The 13,289-nt window shown below is 34.1% G+C and overlaps 1 pseudogene; it reads right to left on the bottom strand.

Moving 5' to 3' along the window:
- Positions 1–65: 65 nt before the first annotated feature.
- LOC143545926 (amino acid transporter AVT6E pseudogene) lies at positions 66–1,528 on the bottom strand (annotated as a pseudogene).
- Between the last annotated feature and the right edge of the window lie 11,761 nt (positions 1,529–13,289).

Below are 13,289 nucleotides of genomic sequence, written 5' to 3'. Positions count from 1 at the left end.
TAAGACTTTAAGAGTAGTAAGGTTAATCACTACACAACAAAAATTAATCCAAAAAATGTGATAAATCATATATTGATGTTACAATATTTGTATCTATACTAACCTCCAAAACAACTCACTCAGGATTTACTCTGCATGCTATAAACATTGCCAATAACTCCAACAACCGAAACAATGACCGCTAAATTCAACATTAACCAAGCCAAAAACCGCTCATGGCTAATCAAACCCGGACCCTGGCTACACAAACGAAGCGCAATAAGAGCCGGGAACGTGAACCCTAACGACACAGCTGTGGTTGCACCCGTGAACTTAAAAGCAGTCCAAATACTCGGGATCATCGTGGATCCCAATTACACAAGTGCCAAAAGCACAAAAGTTAACCCTAAACACCTTTTTCTACTCTCCGTTAACGGGCCCGCCCCGTTAAAAACCAACTCATCAACCGTTTGTCGTAACGAAAAATGAATAACGGGAAACACGAGAACCAAATGAAGCACATATCCAACACGAACAATGTACGTTAAAGCCGTACTAAACCGAATACCGAGAGGTTTATCGAAGTTCGTCAAAACATCCGACTCAGTGTCCTCCCCAAATAAAAGGTAGCCAGCAACCGCAGTCGAGGCGTATATCATCACACATAGAACCGTCGTCATACGTCCCACTTTATTCATTTTCTTAACCGAATGGTCTTCCAACTCGTTATAAATCGGCTGCACGTTAAAATGACAAACATATGCGTTCGACATTATCGGAATCACAACCAACAAATCCAAAACCGCCTGTCTCGACCCAAAATCCGGAGTCAACCGAGGCGGCTCAATCTTACCTTCCACAAGCTTAACAAACGCAACAACAAACGCAACGATCACAAACACGACCGCCAACCCAACCAAAACAGCCGAAGTTGTACTCAACGAATCGATCTTATCCAACACACACAACGGAACCAAACAAACAACCACCACAATCAAAATAACCACCTTCCTATGATCCCAAAACCCGTTCCCCAACAACTGATCGAAAACCCCAATATGTCGAAGCGAACCCGACATAACATCCCCAATAATAATCAAATACACCACCAAAACACCCGCATTGTTAATAATAATCGAAATTTCCGATAATATCCTCGCGGGCTTCCCTAACGCCTCTTCGACAACCTCCCCGTAGGAATTCGCTTTGCATTGAACAGCAAATCTTACTAAAAACTCAACACTAATTTCCGATAATACCCCCATTAACAATATTAAAACAACCCCGACGATTAACCCCAACACTTTCATGGTGGCCGGAAGTGCCATGATTCCGGCGCCAATCACCGATGTGGCTAGATTAAACACGGCGCCGTAAAGCCCCGAGCTTGAAGGCTGTTTTGGGACGATTACAAGTGGGATATGATCGAAATCTTGATCAATTTCATCTGGGTCATCTGGGTTTTGAAATTTAGGGTTTTGATCTTGGAATTGTAATTCGACGAATGAGGCTTTGGGGATTGGGGTGTAGGTGCTACCCATTATCGATTCAAATTATTCAAAGATTAATGAGTGAATATGAATAGAGTTAAATGGTACACTTACAGATCGATTGGATGATGGGATTACTAGATCTTAGGGTGTTTGTGTTTGTGTTTGTGATTGAATGATTTGACTACCAATGGGTTGAGGAGAGAGAAAATGGATCGAGAATATGTTGGTTGGTTTGAAAGGGTTTGGTTTGCGTCTGGTAATAAACAGTTGGTGGGTTGGATTTGGGGGTGTTGACTTGATGAAGTTTGACTTGTACGTTACTGTTTGGGTTGGGCTATGAAATTAGTTTGGGCTAAGTTAAACTTGGGCTTCTAGTCTACTTTAAATTCTTTAGTGTCATCTTCAATAGGGCTTTGCCAGAGTGGGTTCGAGCCCGTGCTCAAAACTAAACGACGCAGCTCGGTTTGGCTTGAGCTCAAGCTTTAAGTTAATCGAGCCATGCCCCGAGCCGAACTTGGGTGAGCTTGGATCGTTTACAAAAATGAGTCACCTCGGCTCACGTAGTTTTGAATCAAGTTTTATTAGCTAGTTTTATTCAAACTTTTGTCGAGTGAGCTATGAGTCGTGGGCTTTTTGAACAGCCCTAGACGAGGGTTTGCAGTTGGTGTCGCCACTTGTTTGCTGAGTTGGATGGTTTTCCTATGTTCCGTTGTTTCAAATGACAGGAACCATTCTGTATTATAAAAATATAAACATATAATAATTGAAAATTAAACATTTCGGGTTTAGTTCATAGTGTAGTTCATTTATTTGAAAGTGTTGACATGAAATGCAAATATTTTAGATTCCAGCAGTTCAAATGACGGATATTTCATTTATGCTTTGTTTATATCCTAAAAAATACTAGGGCAATATCCCATTTTCAAGTCGCAACCCTCCACAAATCAATCACTAATGATACATGCTGAAAAGACCTTGAACGCTTAGTGTCCTTTCAGATAGTCACTATAAGGTCTGGTGACTCTTCAAACCATCATAAGGGTCTGTGTTTCAATTGAAAGGGCTCCTTCTTAATCGTCCTCACTATCTTTGCAATGGGAAACGACCTCGTCACCTCCCATTAAACTCTATATCATTTCCTACAAGTCCATAACTTCCCAAATCATAGTGAACACCACCGCTTCCAACCTATATATAACTAATATTACAAATAAAAAGTTGCTCAAATAACAGAAGACAATTTCGAGCCCCCAACTACCCTCACATTTATATACATAAGATCGGGCCATTATTATAAAGGGGATGGGACAAGTGTTTGTGGTCGATGGTTGATTTTTTAGAGCTAGCCTAATAATAATGACAACAATACTACAAGTATAATAAAAAAATGCAACATTTTTATTATTTTTATGTATACGTTAGTGTTGATGCCGCTTTTTTATTTTATTAATAATCAAATAAAAAGCAAAATTTATGCATGTCTTGTTTTTATATTTATTCTTTATTTACATACATAAAATTGTTTAGAAATGATATGGTGATTGCTTATTTAGAACACAAAAAATAGGTAAATATTTCAAAATTCATGAATAAAAGAAAAAAGACTAGGCGGTTGGATGAGAGAGCCTGTTTGGTCTATTAACCAGCATTCATTATCCGTACAGTTGATGTGAAACAAGGTTCATATCCAGTGATGGTTTAAGATAAGGCATTGGTTATTCACACACCCTTGACCTACCCACACACCCTTTAACGTGGGGTTCCATACGATCGTATAGCCCCTATACGATCGTATGTAGGATGTGTGGATAACCAAAGGGTGTACGATAATATATCCCTGAAGATAATATTGATAAAAATAGTAAAAGGTTTGTACTAAGTACGGCTAAAACAAAAGTTACGTTACATATAAATAAATTTGTCATGATGTGTTCGGATTATACATAATAGGACCCAGGCAAAGTAAGTGTTCAAAGTTGAAACTTGAAAGTTGCAAAAGTGACCCTTGAAGAAGAAGAAAGTGAAAGATGAGTCCCTTTCGATGTATGTTTCCTAGAAAGCCTCTCTATTCCCAAGAAAGAAATTAACAACTAGCACTTTATTTGTTGATGTAGCCTTGTCTTTATCATACCCATTTTCTATCCCAAACATTCAACCAAAGTTATAGAAAAGCGAGTTGTGGTCTTTGTCATCATAAGAAAATTTACCTTGGTGCTAGGTTAAATTTTAATAATATAAAATGAAGTCAAGTTAAGCATGCATGTTAATCATAAGAAATAAGAAAGTCATCCTGTTGGATGTAAAACTTATTTGAAACGACACTTCAAATGGTTTGATTTTGTTAATTGTAAGTTTAAACACCCAAATTAAAATACTGTTTATCGTTTGTTTATCGTTTGAAGCACTAACGACTGCTAAATCCTGATTCTATATATTCAAACGTTTAAATACCAAAACCATTGTCAACGTATAAAACGACATGATTCTATATCATACTGGTTAAATCCTTATAATAAAACTCATTGTTTATATTTTTAAAATAATTGCTTAAAACTACTAACTACCAATATTTTATGACAATCAGTAAGTATAATTTATTTCATGAAAACTCCATCAAACTTAAGTAAATATTTGATAAAAGAGTTACTAAATTACTTGGATGTCATTTAACTGGTTACAGATCTTATTTACGTTTCACTTACATGCTATTTTACAATAGTTCATAGTTTTTATATAATTTTTTTTGAAGACGAATTTCCGTTATTTTGTGAATCTGAACCCAAGACCTTATATGACTTTATAAAATACCTTGCTAAAAATATCTTTAACGAATAAACGATGACACTTTAATTTATGTTGTTAGTAGTTTTTTTATTTATGTTTTTTCTTTAGTACGAATTGAGGTAAAAAAAATAATGGAGTTGTACTTTCTAAGCAGGAAAGCAACCAATGGGAGACTAACACCACAGATACTGACATCCTCTCTGAACGAGTCGTCCATGTCTCTATGAAAGACATACACCATATGAAGACCTTTTTAAGTTTTTATGGAAAAAATAATAGCCAAGTACCCCCCAACAATTGATGCATTTACACAACAGTACTTTTTGTATAGTCATGTAAGTGGACCGAACGTTTGATGAATTGTTCATCAAATATTCGACGGAAAGTTAATTTATATTTATATATTTCACTCCCCTTTAAAAGCTGTGGCCAATCTATAGAAAATTAGGATAAATTTTTTTGTAGGGTGTTTCTTGAGCCAAAAAGAAGATTAATTGGGTGGTGCGGAACAAGATGGTTAAACCGAAGAAATAAAAAGGTTTAAGAGTGGGTTGCGTTAAAAATTAAAATGATGAATTTAGCGTTGATATGATTGTTATGCATGTTTTATTTTTATTATTATTTTGATAATTTTGGATGTGTTATTTATTTATGACATTAAAATTGACAACCGGTAGTCGTGTAGTTTTAATTTTGGATAGAATTACAGATATTATCCTTTATGTTTGTACCAAACTTCACTCGTTATCATTTATCTTTAAAATTGATCTGTTTTATCATTTACGTTTACAAATCCAACAACGCTTGTCCTTTCTACTCTAACCCAGTTAGTTTTTCTTGTTTACTCTGGTCATGTGCATTGCACATGAGGACAAGTTAGTCAATTTGCCCATTTATTTAAAAAAACATTTTAATAGTTAAAAGTAAATTTAATTAAAAGATTAAAACAAAAATACGTTTTATTTTTAAAAACAAAATTTATAATTTATTCTTCAATATTTATAAAAATGTCATACAATCAATTTAAATAAATAATATTCAACCTAGCCAACTCCCTTAACATAATAACATCCACAGTAAGTGTAGGGAGAGAGAATTTGAGAGAGAAATATTTATTCTGTTTTTTTATATGTATTTGAATTATTAAAATGTTTTTTAATAAAATGGCTAATTTACTATTATGTACAATACACATTACTAGAGTTAAGGAGAAAAACTAACTGGGTTAGAGTTAAAGGCCAAGCGTTGTCGGATTTATAAACGTAAAAGATAAACATATCAATTTTACAAATAAAGGAGAACGGATGAAATTTATAACAAACATAAATGATAATATTGTAATTCTGTCTTTAATTTATAAACTTTTTATTTGCATATTTGTAAAATTGAAAATTAATAGTCCAATCAAGTGGTCTATAGTTGTAAATTTGTTGTTGACTTGATGTACACTTTAGCAGTTTAACACTTAATAGTTTTGAATGCGTCTTTTATTTAGTTATTTAATTTAATTTTTTTAGCAACCAACAATTTTTTTTTCAAAAGCTACCAAGTCGCTAGAGCTCCAATACATGCACCAAAACGTTCACAGACGCGACACCAAATTTTATTATTATTATTGATATTATTATTATTATGTGAACAAATTAACTGTTATTTTTAAATAGTGTGGAACAATTATATTATACTATAAAAGAACAGGGGTTTAGTAGTAGCAGATTAAACTGATTATCCAAACATGTTCATTTGTGTAAAAATATCAACATAACACATACAAATTTAGAATCTTGTAACTCGAAATGACACTTGCACCTCATTTATTTAAACAACTCAAACATGTTAACACGTTGTAAACGGGGTCACAAATTACAAACAGGGTTGATGGGTCGCATATGATTCTAATCAAGTTGTAAATAAGTTGTAATAAATGGATCCTAAATGGGATGGCCTTATAAAAAATATATATTTTTATCTATAATTTAACTTTACTTCTTATCTATAATTCAACATGTCATGTTTGAGGTTTAGTCCAACTTGTAAAATTCAACTAGTGAACGCAAATAATCGGACGTACCCACGGTTAACTCATAATAAGTTGTGTAAAACGCATCTCATCCTTCTCTTTTTTACTTGTCACGTTCAATTCTTTAACTTGTGATACAACAATATCCCGGCCTCTTGTATCACATTAAAAGATAAAGAACACCTAGATTTGATAATTTCACAAAGGGTGCGATAAAAATTTATGAGTTATAAATTTAACAGACCTCGATTATTATAATAGAATGCATGCATCGCGCCTAGCTGTGCAAACGAGTCGAGCAGAGCCCGAGATCGAGCTCAGCTTGTGAGTAGATTCTCAGGTTCGGACTCAGCTCGTTTACTGTTTATTGATTAATTGTTTTATACTTGTAATTATATACATACATACATATATACATACAGATGTTAGTTATTTTTCATAACATTATATATATTAATTAATATTATTAACTATATATTAAAGAATTATATAAATGGCAGGCTTATTTAGGTTCATGAGTTAGCTCGAGCTCGATAAGTGAAGCTCAAGTTCGTTTATTAAACGAGCACACTTTTAGGCTCGAGCTCGATTAAGCTCGGCTTGATCAAGCCTTTTCACGAGCTGATTTCGAGTAGCTCGCGAGCAACTCGTCTCGTTTGCACTCGTGATTCATGCCTTCGGGCGAATGTTCACGAGCGTTGACCTTAGCCGTCCTTAGGTGAGGATTTTCTCCTGATAGGAAGACGAGTATATCCTGATTTGAATTCAGCCAGTAGTTTATTTGGAGGATTCGTTGACCGTTCAAAAATATATAATGGTTTAAAGATATATAAATTTTAAAAGAAATATACTTATTACCAGTGGGGCCATATCTCGCTGTTGTGGATAAGTATACAGCCATACCGACCTATACATGATGACTCATACGGCTTGATGAGGCATGTCACACCTTCTTCCTACTTTTAAACAAAAAACAATCATGATTTTTCCTATTCTTTTTCATTAAGTCATAATTATAATACCGAGATATTTTTGTTCATTTTAGCACATGGATTTGTAATAACGTACGTTATATAAATTAAATGGATTTTTGACTTAAAATAACAGAGAAAAAAATTAGAGAATTACACCGATACTTCGTAAGTTCATATGGTATGTTCATATTATGGATTTGATGCTAATGATTAAAAAAGTAATATATTTAATGCTTAAACGTTCGTTCAAGCATAACACATTCGATTATTGTTACCAACTATAAAGTAAGGGTCCAATTTGTGCAATCCAAACCGATTTTTTATATACATATGGCCCGAAATTTTGGGTTAAAAAATTCCACAATTTGTGTTTACTGGCTTTGAATGGTCGATTCTTTTTGCAGAAGTGGTTAATGACTGAATACCAAACGTTAAAGTTTATTCATTTCAGTTTCACATAGGTGCCAGCTTTTCAATTACTTTACTCATATTGATAGGGCTGTAAATGAACCGAACGAACACGAACAAGGTCTTGTTCATGTTCGTCCGTTAAGGAAATAATGTGTTCACGAACACTTACCGAACAAGATTTTATGTTCGTTTTCGTTTATTAAGGAAATGAATGTGTTCACGAACGGTTCACGAACACAAATAAAAATCAATAGAGCCTAGAAATTGAGACCGACGTATTCATCAATGTGAATAATAAAAGTCTGTAAACAAATCAAACAAACCCAAACAAGGGTATGTTCTTGTTCGCTCATTTAACTTTAAACGAATACGAACACTTAATCGAACAAATATTTATATTCATTTTCGTTTATTTAAAAAAATGAACATTTGTGTTCATTTATTTCCATTTGTTTATAATCTAAATGAACATAACTGAACAAAGATAAACGAATATAAATGAACATAGATGACAAATGTAAGTGAACACAAACAAGCATAAACGAACGTAAATGAAAACACTTAAATGAACTCAAATTAAAAAATGTAAAAACCTTTAATTAGATTACTCATCCAGATAATAAGTAATTATTTTCTATTAATACACAAACGAACATAAATAAAAAGATACAAACGAACATAAACGAACGTTCGTGAACATAAATGAACGAACGGAACATGTGTTCGTGTTCGTTTGTTTATTAAATAAACGAACATAAACGAACTTTCCGTCGAACGGTTCATGAATAGTTCACGAACGTTTGGTTCGTTTACAGGCTTACATATTGATTTGATTCCGGTTATGATGTTAGGTTTTAGTTAGTATTATGGTCCATTTACTCATATTGAGAGACCGAGGTTTAAGTTATGTTCAGTTTTTCAATTGTTCTGTTTAGGATTCAAATTTCAATTTGCGATCATTATAGTTAAGTCTATTCATCACCATCTGCTCCTGAAACTCGTGAGATCAATGTGGGTTGCTTGAGATTTGATTATTCCTAGTCTCTAATACTAGAATTTGATTCTTTATTATTGTCATGACTCATGAATGATGAAATTTGGGTAACCTATACACTAAGTGAGAAAGACATATATATATATATATATATATATGTATGGGGAAGATGAATATAGGCCTCCTAAGCATCCAATCTTAGATGTGAAACCCCTCAAAACTACGTAGTTTTGATTCAAAACAATTAAAAAATTAATTTTATTTATTTTAGTCTTGTTTTTTCTCCTTAAACTTTTCATCCCGTAACTAATTTCCAATTCTCTACCATTCATCAGATATTAGACTGAACTTGCAAGCAATCTTTTTCTTCAATCGTACATCATAAAAAAAAAAAAACACCATTCAACGCCTCAAATTGAGAATATAGTGGTAATCCATTTACGTTACAATTCCTCCAAACTGATGCATTCAAAGATTGTTTATTGAGATGTCTAAATTTAAATTAGCATGACCAAAAAATCTTTACTTTGACTTTTGCTTTGAATATAAAACATTAACATACATTGCTACAAACTTCGTATTGTTCTCAATTAATGGCTTTACATAAAAATTGCTTTAATTTTTGTTGTTACCATAAATTGCTTTACATAAAATAAAATAAGAAAGAAAACAAAGTTTAAATCCCACTAATTGTTTTGAATCAAAACTACGTAGTTTTGGGGGTTTCACATCTAAGGTTAGATGCTTAACAGCCCCATATTCACTTTTCCTATAAAAAAATTAGAAACAAATATATAAAAATCTTCCCTATAGAACTTTGTATATCAATTTGTAAAATATGTAGCAACTAGTTCTTCTACCTGGCGCGTAACTAAGGCTGTTCACGAACCGAGCCGAACCGAGCGAGCATCTGCTCGAACTCAGCTCGAATTGAAATTGAGCGGCTAGGTTCGGTTCGAATTTAAAGAAACAAGCAGAAAAGCCTTGCTCGAACTCGCTTGGTTTACAACCGAGCGGCTCAATTATGCTCGATTTGGCTCAAATTAAAAATAATAATAATAATAATAAAAGGATGCATCGTTCGAGTAAAACTGTTGCGTGTTAGCAACTTCGATTTGATTAGGTTATCGAACAAGCGGTGGAGCGGCGGAGCAGACGAGCGGCGGATGACAGGCAATGTTGCATTAGGGTTGACACAATGAGAGGAGAGGAAGAGAGCAGACAACAAGAAGTGAAGGATAGTATATTTTTACAATTAGGGTTTACTTTTATATGGGCTTTGATATTGGACTGATTATTTTAAATATCAAATGAATGGGCTTCAGCCTTCATGCTTCATTTCATATTTAGATAATTATATTTATATTTATATATATAATAAATTTAAACAAAATAATTCAATCCCATCGAACGAACCTATATATAATACGTATAAAATCAACTAAAAATATTCGAGCCGAACCGAACAGAACCGAACCGAACCGAGCGGACCTTTGCTCGTTGCTTGGCTCGTTTGCATACCGAACCGAGCAGAGCGGCTCGTTTGCAATCGAGTGAAAAAACGAGCGAGCAAATTTCGATCAATTTTCGAGCGAGTTCGAGCGACGAGCGCTTTGGATGGCTCTAGCGCGTTGCGCCGGGGTAGCTGACAAAACTCAAGCGTTGAAACACGGATGTTGGTAAAACCCGACCGTTACGACGATGAGTCGACACGAATTCGCTCTGTATCGATTACGTTCGTTAGAGTTAGACATTGTTGGTAAAGCTTGAGCGTTAATGCTTAAAAAATTAATTTGCCAAATTAACATATAAAAAGATTAACATATAAAAAAACATTTAAAACGATGATTATTTGGTCGGCAAACCCAGACGGTGTAAAATACAGGTGTTGTCGCTCTTGGGCATTGTGGCAGTAATTCGACACGAATTCGATCGGTTTTGATTACGCTTGTTACGAAAATGGAGCTAAAAGCTGAAAGAAAAAAAATATATAAATATGAAGGCGGACCGATGGCTAATTTAGGGGGGGGGGGGTTGTCAGGCGATAAAATTTCGCGCGGGTAAAACCTGAGCATTGTCAGTCACAGGCGTTGAGGCAGCGAGTCTATTCGAATTTGGTCGGTTTTCGTCAGCTTCGTTATGATAGTGGAACTAAAACAGAAAACTTTGACATTTGGTCAGTTTCCTTTACATTCGTTATGATAACTTAAATAAACAAAGCACCAAAAAAAATCACCGACTAATGCGATGCCGCCAAGTAGCCCAATAGGACACTTGCGGCACCAAAGTCCTAATTTATATATAGTAGTAATGTAATATACAGCATTTAAAACATTTGTAGAACTCCATTATGAATCCATATGCAAGAAAACAAGAAACCGAAAATAAGCCAACAACGAAGTGCTCAGAGTTACAACATTTTTAAGAGTAACGGGTGCTTAAATACTGGTGTAAAGAATAACGAAAGTTTCTTTTACAGGTATTCAGACCAAGCACTAAGCTCAAGTGAGTGCCTAGCCAAAAACCCTTATCAAGATGAAATAGTGCTGTAGTAGAATAATGTTATGCTACGTATTCCGTGTTGGGGTATTTTTGCTCATGAAACATACCAACATATTTACTCTTCATACCTATTATTATTACTTTATTTTTCAGAAAGAAAAGAATAGAAAAAGGGATTTATTTTCTTCTTGTTACTTCCTTCGGATGAAGTCCACACACCGTATGAATGAAGTGTGTTGCCTTGGTGGGTTTCCTTTTGGATCCACATGCAAACATTTTTTGCTTGGTGGGGCTATTAAACATTCAAGAGAACCAAACATGAGAAATGGGTTCCATTTTGTGAACTTTTGACTTTTGGAGTTCTTCAATTCGAGAGAAGTACAAAAGCATAGGGGTTCTCTTGTGTGTTTTGGTGAGCACATATTACAGCCGACACTCACAAAAAGACCAGAGAACAACACTTTGGGGTTTCCTCTTCGGCTGGAAGCAGACGCAAAGCGAAGAGAAGCTAGTGTTCCAAGTTTTTGGGTGTTCTTGTGAATATAAGAGACGTTGTAAAGATCGATTTATTCTCTCGTGGTGAAACCTCTTACTTGGTTTCTTTTGTATTTGATTCCATATACTTGAAGTTACTTGTTCCAAGTATATGATGATTATTTGTATGCCTCTAGTTTACCTAGGGATGACTTTGTACTGGTCTATTATTGATGATATTGGATTTTAAGTGGCTCTAGCAATCTCATGGTTTTACTCTCATTTTTTTGAGAGGTTTCCACGCTAAAATTGTTCCCCTTTTGTATTTAGAATACTCTATTTGTTTGAATCCTCATTGGTTCATTCAAGTCGGGAAAACGTTTAGGCAAAAGTAGATTATTTTCGCACGTTTGTTTACATTCTGTGGCTAGGTCAATCGGTTTTTCCAACACTATGAACCTACTAGTGCTGTGTTTGTGATTCCAAATATAGTTCAATGATACAAAAAAACATGAATAAAAGAACTTATTAGTTACAGACTTGATGAATGGATGAATGATATACTATGCATTATAGTTTCTACACTTCCCAAAAGAAGGGTGTTCCGCTTCCGAGAATAACCAATAACAAATGAATGATATCTTGCGCATTATGGCTTGTACGCTTGATTACTATCCGACCAACCACTTTTTGGCAACTAAATTTATTAACACTTAGATTTTAAGAGCAAGTATTATAATTTAACTAATCTTGATTCATTACTACTTAAGCAATCAGATTAATGCATAAAAAAATTACAATAAAAGATACTTGTGATAAAATATAAACCTATATTTATATTTTATATTGATTAACATTTAACCGTTTAAAAAAATTATATTGATTTATTATTCTACTAAATAATGATCAACCAATATTATGATATTTATATTGTTAGTTTCCAAGCAATAGTACATATAGTTGATAGGTTTCACGTTTAAAACGCAATAACCACGTACTAGATAAAAATGCTTAGAGCGTGCCTCTAAAATAATATATTAATAGTCAACTTCCAAAAAAGTTGTATTGAACCTATGTAAAATTACTATTGTACGCCTTAAAAAAAAATCCCTAACCCCATAAGCTCCAATCCTCTTATTCATTCATCCACATGACTCACTCCCTAAACATCTTGTGAACTCTGTCACCGCCTCACCACCGACCACCCCAAGTCCCCAACTGCATAGAGCTTTCACGATGATTGCAAGTCCACCTACCCCGCGTTTATAATTCGTCCTCATTTGTTATAATCAAAATACCAGGCGAACACACAATCCAAATACGAACAAATATGATAAGATCCATAAGGTTCCGAGGAACCAAATCTATAACGAATAATGATATAGATTTAGAAATAAGAAATATCATTTGCGTTTTGTGAATTAGATGTCTTTTATATATATAAAAAAAAGAATAAACTCTACTTTAAAACAAAGCTAGCCGGCTCAACAGGTCCCACATACTCACTCCTACCTATCACCACAAACAGCCTAACTTATCAACCCTAACGTATATATTTTGATAATCTCACTTACTTATCACCCACTTGAATGATTCCACATAATTTCCGGCAATAATTTTTAATCTTTTTCCCCACGATAACATAGAGAATTAGAGAT

The sequence above is a fragment of the Bidens hawaiensis genome, unplaced genomic scaffold (assembly GCF_021521415.1).
Source record: "Bidens hawaiensis isolate Kalapana, Puna unplaced genomic scaffold, B.hawaiensis_p1.1 tig00014098_1, whole genome shotgun sequence".
Classification (NCBI taxonomy): domain Eukaryota; kingdom Viridiplantae; phylum Streptophyta; class Magnoliopsida; order Asterales; family Asteraceae; genus Bidens; species Bidens hawaiensis.
This window is presented reverse-complemented; position numbering and strand designations above follow the sequence as displayed.